General features: G+C 47.3%; 1 protein-coding gene across 8 annotated transcripts in view; it reads right to left on the bottom strand.

Moving 5' to 3' along the window:
• Positions 1-11,059, bottom strand: part of LOC133542339 (ovarian cancer G-protein coupled receptor 1-like) — a 621,591-nt gene that overhangs the window by 554,905 nt on the left and 55,627 nt on the right. The window lies entirely within an intron of this gene.

Raw genomic sequence — 11,059 nt, forward strand, 5'->3', positions numbered from 1 at the left:
GTCACACGGCACCATAGAAGGTACATCCTGGTGTTATTGTCATGGTCACAAGGCACCATAGAAGGTACATCCTGGTGTTATTGTCATGGTCACACGGCACCATAGAAGGTACATCCTGGTGTTATTGTCATGGTCACACGGCACCATAGAAGGTACATCCTGGTGTTATTGTCAGGGTCACACGGCACCATAGAAGGTACATCCTGGTGTTATTGTCATGGTCACACGGCACCATAGAAGGTACATCCTGGTGTTATTGTCATGGTCACACGGCACCATAGAAGGTACATCCTGGTGTTATTGTCATGGTCACACGGCACCATAGAAGGTACATCCTGGTGTTATTGTCATGGTCACACGGCACCATAGAAGGTACATCCTGGTGTTATTGTCATGGTCACACGGCACCATAGAAGGTACATCCTGGTGTTATTGTCAGGGTCACACGGCACCATAGAAGGTACATCCTGGTGTTATTGTCATGGTCACACGGCACCATAGAAGGTACATCCTGGTGTTATTGTCATGGTCACACGGCACCATAGAAGGTACATCCTGGTGTTATTGTCATGGTCACAAGGCACCATAGAAGGTACATCCTGGTGTTATTGTCAGGGTCACACGGCACCATAGAAGGTACATCCTGGTGTTATTGTCATGGTCACACGGCACCATAGAAGGTACATCCTGGTGTTATTGTCATGGTCACACGGCACCATAGAAGGTACATCCTGGTGTTATTGTCATGGTCACAAGGCACCATAGAAGGTACATCCTGGTGTTATTGTCAGGGTCACACGGCACCATAGAAGGTACATCCTGGTGTTATTGTCATGGTCACACGGCACCATAGAAGGTACATCCTGGTGTTATTGTCATGGTCACACGGCACCATAGAAGGTACATCCTGGTGTTATTGTCAGGGTCACACGGCACCATAGAAGGTACATCCTGGTGTTATTGTCATGGTCACACGGCACCATAGAAGGTACATCCTGGTGTTATTGTCATGGTCACACGGCACCATAGAAGGTACATCCTGGTGTTATTGTCATGGTCACAAGGCACCATAGAAGGTACATCCTGGTGTTATTGTCAGGGTCACACGGCACCATAGAAGGTACATCCTGGTGTTATTGTCATGGTCACACGGCACCATAGAAGGTACATCCTGGTGTTATTGTCATGGTCACACGGCACCATAGAAGGTACATCCTGGTGTTATTGTCATGGTCACAAGGCACCATAGAAGGTACATCCTGGTGTTATTGTCATGGTCACAAGGCACCATAGAAGGTACATCCTGGTGTTATTGTCATGGTCACAAGGCACCATAGAAGGTACATCCTGGTGTTATTGTCATGGTCACAAGGCACCATAGAAGGTACATCCTGGTGTTATTGGCATGGTCACACGGCACCATAGAAGGTACATCCTGGTGTTATTGTCATGGTCACACGGCACCATAGAAGGTACATCCTGGTGTTATTGTCATGGTCACAAGGCACCATAGAAGGTACATCCTGGTGTTATTGTCAGGGTCACACGGCACCATAGAAGGTACATCCTGGTGTTATTGTCATGGTCACACGGCACCATAGAAGGTACATCCTGGTGTTATTGTCATGGTCACACGGCACCATAGAAGGTACATCCTGGTGTTATTGTCATGGTCACAAGGTACCATAGAAGGTACATCCTGGTGTTATTGTCATGGTCACAAGGCACCATAGAAGGTACATCCTGGTGTTATTGTCATGGTCACAAGGCACCATAGAAGGTACATCCTGGTGTTATTGTCATGGTCACACGGCACCATAGAAGGTACATCCTGGTGTTATTGTCATGGTCACAAGGCACCATAGAAGGTACATCCTGGTGTTATTGTCATGGTCACACGGCACCATAGAAGGTACATCCTGGTGTTATTGTCATGGTCACACGGCACCATAGAAGGTACATCCTGGTGTTATTGTCATGGTCACACGGCACCATAGAAGGTACATCCTGGTGTTATTGTCATGGTCACAAGGCACCATAGAAGGTACATCCTGGTGTTATTGTCATGGTCACACGGCACCATAGAAGGTACATCCTGGTGTTATTGTCATGGTCACACGGCACCATAGAAGGTACATCCTGGTGTTATTGTCATGGTCACAAGGCACCATAGAAGGTACATCCTGGTGTTATTGTCATGGTCACACGGCACCATAGAAGGTACATCCTGGTGTTATTGTCATGGTCACAAGGCACCATAGAAGGTACATCCTGGTGTTATTGTCATGGTCACACGGCACCATAGAATGTACATCCTGGTGTTATTGGCATGGTCACAAGGCACCATAGAAGGTACATCCTGGTGTTATTGTCATGGTCACACGGCACCATAGAAGGTACATCCTGGTGTTATTGTCATGGTCACACGGCACCATAGAAGGTACATCCTGGTGTTATTGTCATGGTCACACGGCACCATAGAAGGTACATCCTGGTGTTATTGTCATGGTCACAAGGCACCATAGAAGGTACATCCTGGTGTTATTGTCATGGTCACACGGCACCATAGAAGGTACATCCTGGTGTTATTGTCATGGTCACAAGGCACCATAGAAGGTACATCCTGGTGTTATTGTCATGGTCACACGGCACCATAGAAGGTACATCCTGGTGTTATTGTCATGGTCACACGGCACCATAGAAGGTACATCCTGGTGTTATTGTCATGGTCACACGGCACCATAGAAGGTACATCCTGGTGTTATTGTCATGGTCACACGGCACCATAGAAGGTACATCCTGGTGTTATTGGCATGGTCACAAGGCACCATAGAAGGTACATCCTGATGATTATCGTCATGGTCACACGGCACCATAGAAGGTACATCCTGGTGTTATTGTCATGGTCACACGGCACCATAGAAGGTACATCCTGGTGTTATTGTCATGGTCACACGGCACCATAGAAGGTACATCCTGGTGTTATTGTCATGGTCACACGGTACCATAGAAGGTACATCCTGGTGTTATTGTCATGGTCACACGGCACAATAGAAGGTACATCCTGGTGTTATTGTCATGGTCACAAGGCACCATAGGAGGTACATCCTGGTGTTATTGTCATGGTCACAAGGCACCATAGAAGGTACATCCTGGTGTTATTGTCATGGTCACACGGCACCATAGAAGGTACATCCTGGTGTTATTGTCATGGTCACACGGCACCATAGAAGGTACATCCTGGTATTATTGTCATGGTCACACGGCACCATAGAAGGTACATCCTGGTGTTATTGTCATGGTCACACGGCACCATAGAAGGTACATCCTGGTGTTATTGTCATGGTCACACGGCACCATAGAAGGTACATCCTGGTGTTATTGTCATGGTCACAAGGCACCATAAAAGGTACATCCTGGTGTTATTGTCATGGTCACACGGCACCATAGAAGGTACATCCTGGTGTTATTGTCATGGTCACACGGCACCATAGAAGGTACATCCTGGTGTTATTGTCAGGGTCACACGGCACCATAGAAGGTACATCCTGGTGTTATTGTCATGGTCACACGGCACCATAGAAGGTACATCCTGGTGTTATTGTCATGGTCACACGGCACCATAGAAGGTACATCCTGGTGTTATTGTCATGGTCACAAGGCACCATAGAAGGTACATCCTGGTGTTATTGTCATGGTCACAAGGCACCATAGAAGGTACATCCTGGTGTTATTGTCATGGTCACAAGGCACCATAGAAGGTACATCCTGGTGTTATTGTCATGGTCACAAGGCACCATAGAAGGTACATCCTGGTGTTATTGGCATGGTCACACGGCACCATAGAAGGTACATCCTGGTGTTATTGTCATGGTCACACGGCACCATAGAAGGTACATCCTGGTGTTATTGTCATGGTCACAAGGCACCATAGAAGGTACATCCTGGTGTTATTGTCAGGGTCACACGGCACCATAGAAGGTACATCCTGGTGTTATTGTCATGGTCACACGGCACCATAGAAGGTACATCCTGGTGTTATTGTCATGGTCACACGGCACCATAGAAGGTACATCCTGGTGTTATTGTCATGGTCACAAGGCACCATAGAAGGTACATCCTGGTGTTATTGTCATGGTCACAAGGCACCATAGAAGGTACATCCTGGTGTTATTGTCATGGTCACAAGGCACCATAGAAGGTACATCCTGGTGTTATTGTCATGGTCACACGGCACCATAGAAGGTACATCCTGGTGTTATTGTCATGGTCACAAGGCACCATAGAAGGTACATCCTGGTGTTATTGTCATGGTCACACGGCACCATAGAAGGTACATCCTGGTGTTATTGTCATGGTCACACGGCACCATAGAAGGTACATCCTGGTGTTATTGTCATGGTCACACGGCACCATAGAAGGTACATCCTGGTGTTATTGTCATGGTCACAAGGCACCATAGAAGGTACATCCTGGTGTTATTGTCATGGTCACACGGCACCATAGAAGGTACATCCTGGTGTTATTGTCATGGTCACACGGCACCATAGAAGGTACATCCTGGTGTTATTGTCATGGTCACACGGCACCATAGAAGGTACATCCTGGTGTTATTGTCATGGTCACACGGCACCATAGAAGGTACATCCTGGTGTTATTGTCATGGTCACACGGCACCATAGAAGGTACATCCTGGTGTTATTGTCATGGTCACACGGCACCATAGAAGGTACATCCTGGTGTTATTGTCATGGTCACACGGCACCATAGAAGGTACATCCTGGTGTTATTGTCATGGTCACAAGGCACCATAGAAGGTACATCCTGGTGTTATTGTCATGGTCACACGGCACCATAGAAGGTACATCCTGGTGTTATTGTCATGGTCACACGGCACCATAGAAGGTACATCCTGGTGTTATTGGCATGGTCACAAGGCACCATAGAAGGTACATCCTGGTGTTATTGTCATGGTCACACGGCACCATAGAAGGTACATCCTGGTGTTATTGTCATGGTCACAAGGCACCATAGAAGGTACATCCTGGTGTTATTGTCATGGTCACACGGCACCATAGAATGTACATCCTGGTGTTATTGGCATGGTCACAAGGCACCATAGAAGGTACATCCTGGTGTTATTGTCATGGTCACACGGCACCATAGAAGGTACATCCTGGTGTTATTGTCATGGTCACACGGCACCATAGAAGGTACATCCTGGTGTTATTGTCATGGTCACACGGCACCATAGAAGGTACATCCTGGTGTTATTGTCATGGTCACAAGGCACCATAGAAGGTACATCCTGGTGTTATTGTCATGGTCACACGGCACCATAGAAGGTACATCCTGGTGTTATTGTCATGGTCACAAGGCACCATAGAAGGTACATCCTGGTGTTATTGTCATGGTCACACGGCACCATAGAAGGTACATCCTGGTGTTATTGTCATGGTCACACGGCACCATAGAAGGTACATCCTGGTGTTATTGTCATGGTCACACGGCACCATAGAGGTACATCCTGGTGTTATTGTCATGGTCACACGGCACCATAGAAGGTACATCCTGGTGTTATTGGCATGGTCACAAGGCACCATAGAAGGTACATCCTGATGATTATCGTCATGGTCACACGGCACCATAGAAGGTACATCCTGGTGTTATTGTCATGGTCACACGGCACCATAGAAGGTACATCCTGGTGTTATTGTCATGGTCACACGGCACCATAGAAGGTACATCCTGGTGTTATTGTCATGGTCACACGGCACCATAGAAGGTACATCCTGGTGTTATTGTCATGGTCACACGGCACCATAGAAGGTACATCCTGGTGTTATTGTCATGGTCACAAGGCACCATAGGAGGTACATCCTGGTGTTATTGTCATGGTCACAAGGCACCATAGAAGGTACATCCTGGTGTTATTGTCATGGTCACACGGCACCATAGAAGGTACATCCTGGTGTTATTGTCATGGTCACACGGCACCATAGAAGGTACATCCTGGTGTTATTGTCATGGTCACACGGCACCATAGAAGGTACATCCTGGTGTTATTGTCATGGTCACACGGCACCATAGAAGGTACATCCTGGTGTTATTGTCATGGTCACACGGCACCATAGAAGGTACATCCTGGTGTTATTGTCATGGTCACAAGGCACCATAGAAGGTACATCCTGGTGTTATTGTCATGGTCACACGGCACCATAGAAGGTACATCCTGGTGTTATTGTCATGGTCACACGGCACCATAGAAGGTACATCCTGGTGTTATTGTCATGGTCACACGGCACCATAGAAGGTACATCCTGGTGTTATTGTCATGGTCACAAGGCACCATAGAAGGTACATCCTGGTGTTATTGTCATGGTCACACGGCACCATAGAAGGTACATCCTGGTGTTATTGTCATGGTCACACGGCACCATAGAAGGTACATCCTGGTGTTATTGTCATGGTCACACGGCACCATAGAAGGTACATCCTGGTGTTATTGGCATGGTCACAAGGCACCATAGAAGGTACATCCTGGTGTTATTGTCATGGTCACACGGCACCATAGAAGGTACATCCTGGTGTTATTGTCATGGTCACACGGCACCATAGAAGGTACATCCTGGTGTTATTGTCATGGTCACACGGCACCATAGAAGGTACATCCTGGTGTTATTGTCATGGTCACAAGGCACCATAGAAGGTACATCCTGGTGTTATTGTCATGGTCACACGGCACCATAGAAGGTACATCCTGGTGTTATTGTCATGGTCACACGGCACCATAGAAGGTACATCCTGGTGTTATTGTCATGGTCACACGGCACCATAGAAGGTACATCCTGGTGTTATTGTCATGGTCACACGGCACCATAGAAGGTACATCCTGGTGTTATTGTCATGGTCACACGGCACCATAGAAGGTACATCCTGGTGTTATTGTCATGGTCACACGGCACCATAGAAGGTACATCCTGGTGTTATTGTCATGGTCACACGGCACCATAGAAGGTACATCCTGGTGTTATTGTCATGGTCACACGGCACCATAGAAGGTACATCCTGGTGTTATTGTCATGGTCACACGGCACCATAGAAGGTACATCCTGGTGTTATTGTCATGGTCACACGGCACCATAGAAGGTACATCCTGGTGTTATTGTCATGGTCACACGGCACCATAGAAGGTACATCCTGGTGTTATTGTCATGGTCACACGGCACCATAGAAGGTACATCCTGGTGTTATTGTCATGGTCACAAGGCACCATAGAAGGTACATCCTGGTGTTATTGTCATGGTCACACGGCACCATAGAAGGTACATCCTGGTGTTATTGTCATGGTCACACGGCACCATAGAAGGTACATCCTGGTGTTATTGTCATGGTCACACGGCACCATAGAAGGTACATCCTGGTGTTATTGTCATGGTCACAAGGCACCATAGAAGGTACATCCTGGTGTTATTGTCATGGTCACACGGCACCATAGAAGGTACATCCTGGTGTTATTGTCATGGTCACACGGCACCATAGAAGGTACATCCTGGTGTTATTGTCATGGTCACACGGCACCATAGAAGGTACATCCTGGTGTTATTGTCATGGTCACACGGCACCATAGAAGGTACATCCTGGTGTTATTGTCATGGTCACACGGCACCATAGAAGGTACATCCTGGTGTTATTGTCATGGTCACACGGCACCATAGAAGGTACATCCTGGTGTTATTGTCATGGTCACACGGCACCATAGAAGGTACATCCTGGTGTTATTGTCATGGTCACAAGGCACCATAGAAGGTACATCCTGGTGTTATTGTCATGGTCACACGGCACCATAGAAGGTACATCCTGGTGTTATTGTCATGGTCACACGGCACCATAGAAGGTACATCCTGGTGTTATTGGCATGGTCACAAGGCACCATAGAAGGTACATCCTGGTGTTATTGTCATGGTCACACGGCACCATAGAAGGTACATCCTGGTGTTATTGTCATGGTCACACGGCACCATAGAAGGTACATCCTGGTGTTATTGTCATGGTCACACGGCACCATAGAAGGTACATCCTGGTGTTATTGGCATGGTCACAAGGCACCATAGAAGGTACATCCTGGTGTTATTGTCATGGTCACACGGCACCATAGAAGGTACATCCTGGTGTTATTGTCATGGTCACACGGCACCATAGAAGGTACATCCTGGTGTTATTGTCATGGTCACACGGCACCATAGAAGGTACATCCTGGTGTTATTGTCATGGTCACACGGCACCATAGAAGGTACATCCTGGTGTTATTGTCATGGTCACACGGCACCATAGAAGGTACATCCTGGTGTTATTGTCATGGTCACACGGCACCATAGAAGGTACATCCTGGTGTTATTGTCATGGTCACACGGCACCATAGAAGGTACATCCTGGTGTTATTGTCATGGTCACACGGCACCATAGAAGGTACATCCTGGTGTTATTGGCATGGTCACAAGGCACCATAGAAGGTACATCCTGGTGTTATTGTCATGGTCACACGGCACCATAGAAGGTACATCCTGGTGTTATTGTCATGGTCACACGGCACCATAGAAGGTACATCCTGGTGTTATTGTCATGGTCACACGGCACCATAGAAGGTACATCCTGGTGTTATTGTCATGGTCACACGGCACCATAGAAGGTACATCCTGGTGTTATTGTCATGGTCACACGGCACCATAGAAGGTACATCCTGGTGTTATTGTCATGGTCACAAGGCACCATAGAAGGTACATCCTGGTGTTATTGTCATGGTCACAAGGCACCATAGAAGGTACATCCTGGTGTTATTGTCATGGTCACACGGCACCATAGAAGGTACATCCTGGTGTTATTGTCATGGTCACACGGCACCATAGAAGGTACATCCTGGTGTTATTGTCATGGTCACACGGCACCATAGAAGGTACATCCTGGTGTTATTGTCATGGTCACACGGCACCATAGAAGGTACATCCTGGTGTTATTGTCATGGTCACACGGCACCATAGAAGGTACATCCTGGTGTTATTGTCATGGTCACAAGGCACCATAGAAGGTACATCCTGGTGTTATTGTCATGGTCACACGGCACCATAGAAGGTACATCCTGGTGTTATTGTCATGGTCACACGGCACCATAGAAGGTACATCCTGGTGTTATTGTCATGGTCACACGGCACCATAGAAGGTACATCCTGGTGTTATTGTCATGGTCACAAGGCACCATAGAAGGTACATCCTGGTGTTATTGTCATGGTCACACGGCACCATAGAAGGTACATCCTGGTGTTATTGTCATGGTCACACGGCACCATAGAAGGTACATCCTGGTGTTATTGTCATGGTCACACGGCACCATAGAAGGTACATCCTGGTGTTATTGTCATGGTCACAAGGCACCATAGAAGGTACATCCTGGTGTTATTGTCATGGTCACACGGCACCATAGAAGGTACATCCTGGTGTTATTGTCATGGTCACACGGCACCATAGAAGGTACATCCTGGTGTTATTGTCATGGTCACACGGCACCATAGAAGGTACATCCTGGTGTTATTGTCATGGTCACACGGCACCATAGAAGGTACATCCTGGTGTTATTGTCATGGTCACACGGCACCATAGAAGGTACATCCTGGTGTTATTGTCATGGTCACACGGCACCATAGAAGGTACATCCTGGTGTTATTGTCATGGTCACACGGCACCATAGAAGGTACATCCTGGTGTTATTGTCATGGTCACAAGGCACCATAGAAGGTACATCCTGGTGTTATTGTCATGGTCACACGGCACCATAGAAGGTACATCCTGGTGTTATTGTCATGGTCACACGGCACCATAGAAGGTACATCCTGGTGTTATTGTCATGGTCACAACGGCACCATAGAAGGTACATCCTGGTGTTATTGTCATGGTCACACGGCACCATAGAAGGTACATCCTGGTGTTATTGTCATGGTCACACGGCACCATAGAAGGTACATCCTGGTGTTATTGTCATGGTCACAAGGCACCATAGAAGGTACATCCTGGTGTTATTGTCATGGTCACACGGCACCATAGAAGGTACATCCTGGTGTTATTGTCATGGTCACAAGGCACCATAGAAGGTACATCCTGGTGTTATTGTCATGGTCACAAGGCACCATAGAAGGTACATCCTGGTGTTATTGTCATGGTCACACGGCACCATAGAAGGTACATCCTGGTGTTATTGTCATGGTCACACGGCACCATAGAAGGTACATCCTGGTGTTATTGTCATGGTCACAAGGCACCATAGAAGGTACATCCTGGTGTTATTGTCATGGTCACACGGCACCATAGAAGGTACATCCTGGTGTTATTGTCATGGTCACACGGCACCATAGAAGGTACATCCTGGTGTTATTGTCATGGTCACAAGGCACCATAGAAGGTACATCCTGGTGTTATTGTCATGGTCACACGGCACCATAGAAGGTACATCCTGGTGTTATTGTCATGGTCACACGGCACCATAGAAGGTACATCCTGGTGTTATTGTCATGGTCACACGGCACCATAGAAGGTACATCCTGGTGTTATTGTCATGGTCACACGGCACCATAGAAGGTACATCCTGGTGTTATTGTCATGGTCACACGGCACCATAGAAGGTACATCCTGGTGTTATTGTCATGGTCACACGGCACCATAGAAGGTACATCCTGGTGTTATTGTCATGGTCACAAGGCACCATAGAAGGTACATCCTGGTGTTATTGTCATGGTCACACGGCACCATAGAAGGTATATCCTGGTGTTATTGTCATGGTCACACACGGCACCATAGAAGGTACATCCTGGTGTTATTGGCATGGTCACAAGGCACCATAGAAGGTACATCCTGGTGTTATTGTCATGGTCACCACGGCACCATAGAAGGTACATCCTGGTGTTATTGTCATGGTCACACGGCACCATAGAAGGTACAATCCTGGTGTTATTGTCATGGTCACAAGGCACCATAGAAGGTACATCCTGGTGTTATTGTCATGGTCAACACG

The sequence above is a fragment of the Nerophis ophidion genome, linkage group LG24 (assembly GCF_033978795.1).
Source record: "Nerophis ophidion isolate RoL-2023_Sa linkage group LG24, RoL_Noph_v1.0, whole genome shotgun sequence".
Lineage (NCBI taxonomy): Eukaryota > Metazoa > Chordata > Actinopteri > Syngnathiformes > Syngnathidae > Nerophis > Nerophis ophidion.